Source organism: Marmota marmota, unplaced genomic scaffold, assembly GCF_001458135.2.
Source record: "Marmota marmota marmota unplaced genomic scaffold, marMar, whole genome shotgun sequence".
Taxonomy (NCBI): Eukaryota; Metazoa; Chordata; class Mammalia; order Rodentia; family Sciuridae; genus Marmota; species Marmota marmota.
This window is the reverse complement of record NW_026000229.1, coordinates 35,019,172-35,024,615: the sequence shown is the minus strand read 5'-3', so window position 1 is coordinate 35,024,615 and position 5,444 is coordinate 35,019,172.

Below are 5,444 nucleotides of genomic sequence, written 5' to 3'. Positions count from 1 at the left end.
ATCCCCTGTGTGCCTTGAGAGACGCCGACCACTCTACGAGTCAGGCTAGGTGAGGATCCATAGCAATCCCCTAGCAACCACCAATCAGCATGAACAGGGAAAAATACCTGGGATGCCAGATGACCCTCCCAGTAGTTTATGGTGGTTGATAACATGTTGGGAAACCATGTAGTTCAGCATGTACACCCCTCGTGGCTTAAACCAATCAGTTCAAACGAATCCCCCTCTTATAGTAACCAATCACCCTTACCCAACTTGTTCCTGCCAGTGAATATGCTAATCATGTTTTAGAGTTGTTTGGAGGCTGCGGTAGGAACGATGGCGACCCTCCCCCCCCCCGCCCCACCCCGCACTGTGTGATGATTTGCTAAAGAGATGCTATGATGTATGTGAAGTCCCTGCCTTCCCCAAAGAGTGTATAAAACTGCTGCAAACCCTGGGCTCGGGGCCTCTCAGCATCACCAGTTGCTGTGTGCATGCAAAGGACCAAGCTAGCTCACAATAAACACCTTTTTGCTGCTTACATCGATCTTGGTCTCTGGTGGTCTTTTGGGGGTCCCGGATACCAAGATACCACCTTTGGCCCCCTTCTCCCTTGCGGGAGAAGTCTATGTTACCTGTTTTTAAATAAACCCTGTTTCATTTGCTTGCCTCGGTGTGCTTCTTTAATGTTCAAACTTCAACATGTGGGGAAGCAGGACTCGTCACCAATAACCTCACCAATAACCAGTGGTATCATTACCAGCCACACTAAGCAAAGCTCCTCACAGAACATCTACTTTGTGGGTAGCATATGTAAGATTAGATACTGCTTCCTTATTCTGTTTTATTACATTTATTGTCTTCTGATTGCCACGTTCCAGGATACTTCAGTTCAGATCTTGAACATAAAAAAATAAAAGGTAAACTATGATAATAGAGTAGGCAGAATCTGGCTGTTAGTATAAATTTATCTTTTCTTCTTATAGTATTTTTATTTATTTTATACTGATAAAACAAATATTAATTTTTCTGCTGCCAAGTGGAAACATATTGTTTATGTTCCATTATGGCAATTGAAAATATAATAGTTAGAAATCAAAGGCTAAAGTTATGTTCTAGGTTAGGCATGTAGTCAATGGTATAGTGCTTGCCCAGAGTGCAAGGCCCCAGATTTGATCCCTGGCACTACATAAATAAATAAATTGGCCTAAACATAAAATCTTAACATAAACCATGTGTAAAATTTTAACATTTAGTTATATTACAACAATATCCAAGTTCTTCAATATATTTCAAAGGAAACTTCAGAGTCCTGGCATAGAGCTTGAATATCTTGACTTAAGAACAATAGTAAAAGCTACAGAAAGGATACCTGGTCAGGGCATAAAAAGAAAACTTGGGACTTGATCCTTACATTTTAGAATATTTACATTTAGTCAGGAAAAAAGTGTTTTTGTTATTCAGCAGCTATTATTAGATAGCTCTGGGCTGCTGGAGTATGATTTGAAAAACCTTAGAGGAGAGCTGGGGATATAGCTCATTAAAAGAGCAACAAGCAAACAAATGTAGAAGGAAATAAACTCACTGTCTTCATGGAAGATTTAATTTGTTACTTAGTAATATTTTTTTGTACTGAGGATCAAACATAGGGCCCTCTTGCACATGCCAGGCAAGTGCTCTACCATGTGCTACACCCCCAGCCCTTTTTTAAATTTTGAGACAGGGTCTCCCTAAATGTAGGCTGTCCTGGAACTCGTGATCCTCCCTCTTCAACCTCCAGGGTAGCTGAGATACAGATTACTTGGTGATTTTAAGAGGAACTACTTAGGATGGGCAGATTTTAGTCTTGTATGTTCCCTGATGTATCCCAAGTGCCTATAGCAGTATCTAGAACTTAGGAACTCAACAAATATTTGTTGAATAAACTTCTGATAGAATTAATGTTAGACCATTTTCCTTGAGGAAAGAGTTAAATAATGAGGCAGCACAGCATGCACAGACCATTCAAAGTCAGTTATAAAAACTCAGAAGGGAATCGTTTGAGAAAGTCCATCAGATACCTATAAAGTGCTTTTGATCTCTCTCTCTTTTTTTTTTTTTTTTTGTGGTGCTGGAGAGAATCTCAGGGTCTCACCCATACCAGGCAAGTGGTCTACCACTGGATCATACCTCCAGCCTCTGCTTTTGAATCTTTAATATGGAGGATGGGACCTGAAATTCTGCACTTATCGCAAATTACCAGCCACACTGAGAAAAGCTCCTCACAGAACAACTACTTTGTGGGTAGCATACATAAGATTAGATACTGCTTCCTTACTCTGCTTTATTATATTTATTGTTTTCTGATTGCCACCTTCCATGGATACTTCAGTTCAGATCTTACTGGACCATTACTTTTCTCTTGAAGTTTTGTCTTGCCCCTAAAGATGTTACTCTAGAATGGTTTCCCTGTCTTTTTAGCTATTCTCTTTCTAGCTTCTTTGGTAGCTCTGCTGCTTTCTCCTATCATTTAAATATTCCTATTTCCCAGGTTTCTATTTCCAGCCCTCTTCTATTAGTACTAAATAGAAATCCTTTGTTACCCCTAATTCTAGTAATTCTAGGTATATAATTGTGCCTAAAAATGGCATTTTCAATTATTCTTCCTAAATATATATGCCATATTTCTTATGATGGAATTTTTACTACAATGTTACATATTTAATATGTTCTTCATTTTATGAATGACTAAAATGTCTTTTCTTGAAATGCAATATTGCTCTTAATTTTGGATAGTCTTTACGTACTTCATTTTAAATTGAGATAATTCACATAAAATTTACCACTTTAAAGTATATAATTCCATGTTTTAAAAAATATATTATGTTGTTGGCCAGGCGCAGTGGCACATGCCTATAATCCCAGCAGCTCGGGAGGCTGAGATAGGAGGATCATGAAAAGTGAGGTGCTAAACAACTCAATGAGACTGTGTCTCTAGATAAAATACAAAATATGGCTGGGAATGTGGCTCAGTGGTTCTATAATTCCAGAACATTTTCATCACCTCAAAAAGAAACACTATATCTATTAGCAATAAGTCCCATTTCCTCCCCAAATCCCTAGGCAACCACTAATCTACTGTCTTCTTAGATTTACCTATTCTGGAAATTTCCATTCATTTTCACTTTCCCTATCTTGACCTTTCTGCCAGACATACTCTTAAGTAATGATGACCAGAGGAGTTGCCTTCCTACCACCCATTCATCCCTTCCCCATTGCAGTTATAGCCCTTAAGGTTAGGTATGACTGACCTTACCTCCCGTTCCAGGAGAAAGCCTAAATTAGTCATCCTATCCACCTTACCTCTATGATTGGTTTAGGAGTAAGCCTATGACCTAACCCTCTACCACTGAGCCACAACCCCAGCCCTGACTTAACTTCTTGATGCAATCAGTGATGCTCAGGATGTGTGAGTGTGTGGGTTGCCCAAATCTTTTTTTTTTTTAAATTTTGTTTTAATATTTATTTTTTAGTTGTAGTTGGACACAATACCTTCATTTATTTATTTGTTTGTTTATTTATTTATTTATTTATTATTTTTATGTGGTGCTAAGGATCAAACCCAGGGCCTCGCACGTGCTAGGTGAGCCCTTGCCCAAATCTTAAGTGTACAGCGCATTGAACTTTTATATGTGTATTTACCTGTGTAACCACCATGCAGATCAAGTTGTAGAACATCACAATACTCCAGGTTCCTCATGCCTTCTCCTAGATAGTGGCTTCACTCCAAGAATAACCACTATTCTGACCCAAAGCTCAGTTTCGTTTTGTTCAATGATTGAGAAAGGAGTCATGGTCTCTCCTCCCCTGGTTATGAGCAAATAGGCATATAGGTCTAGAAGTTTCAGAAAATCATCTGGCTAACTGAGTGAAGCCAGCCTAGAGAGCATGGACACGTGGAAGAGAGCAGACATGAGAGGACTGCAGAGAAAAGAACCACAGCTGTGACAACAGTGAATCTTTATTGAAAAGTCAATAGAGTAAGCTATTTTATTGTATAAATGGTTTAAATTTAATCTTTCTTAACTTAGAATTTTTAACCTGCTTTAGACTCTTAGCTCTGTCTCTAATTTGGTATGTGCCCTTGGGCAACTTTTTTTTTTTTTTTTTGGCAGTACTAGGGGTTGAACCCAGGAATGCTCTACCTCTGAATTCTGACATAGTCTTTTTTGTGTTTTATTTTGACAGAAGGTCTTACTAAATTTTCTGACCTTGAACTTGGGGATCCTCTTGCCTTAGCCTCTGGTATTATGAGCATATATCACTGAGCTCAGCCTTACTTATTTTTTTTTTTAGAGGCATGTATTTTATCTTACTTAATTTTTTTAAGTCTCAATTTTATCATCTCCAAAAAATAAGAGAAAAATATCTTTCATATGTGGTTATCTTATGGAATATATAACTAGATTCCATATATAGAGTATTATTTATAGCATATATTCATAATACTATATTTTATAAAAACTATAAATATTCATAATATTATACCTTCATCCATGTCACTCAAGTGATAGAATTTTTAATAATAAACATTTCAACTGAGTTGAGTCATCCAATAATGAAATGGGATCTCTTCTATGTAGTAAATCACCAATAACTACTAACAATAACTAATGGCTAGATAATCACCTTTTCAATGAGGTTTTAAAAGATGTTCCTGTGGGGATGTAATTCAGTGGTAGAGCACTTGCCTAGCATACAGGAGGCCCATCCACAGCACTACACATACACACAAAGGTTTTCCTGCATTGATGTGAGATAGATTAAGTCTGAGGTCCTTCAAAACACTAAAAATCTGTGTAACATGTTGATTTGAATACTGCTCTGAGCAATGGTAAAAAAAAAATTGGAATAAAAAAATATATCTTTCAGCACAGAAATGGGTATAAAATGTCTGACTGAAATTAATGGTGCCTGGGGAGCATCTGAACAATTTTTGGTCCAGACTACTGCCTAATTCTAGAATCAAAATAAAACCAATTAAGATCAGAAAGAAAGAAAAAAAGCATTAATGGTGCATAAGAGAAGTAATGTCAGTAGACAATGGAAACAAACAACACTTTTTTGTTGCTGTACTAACAACAGCTCTGAGAATCTCTTCCCACAGAGTGCTTTGTAGACTGCCTTAGGGAAAGCAGAGGTTGCAAGAAGGGTAGAAGATTACAAGATTAAATGATAAAGTTAAAAAAATAAAAAAGAGCTGTAGAGAGAATGGAATGGCAAGAAGCACAGGCACCATGAGCATCTGAACTATTTTTTTTGCCTGACCTTATGCTTTCAGTGTCCCTATGTCTCAGAAACATAATTAGTTAACTCAAAAGCAGTATTTATTAGACATTTATATTTTGAATTCTCTATTTCCGAGTATTCCCTTCATTATCTTCTGCTGGGCCCAAAGATTTCAAAGCCATCCATTGAAGGCT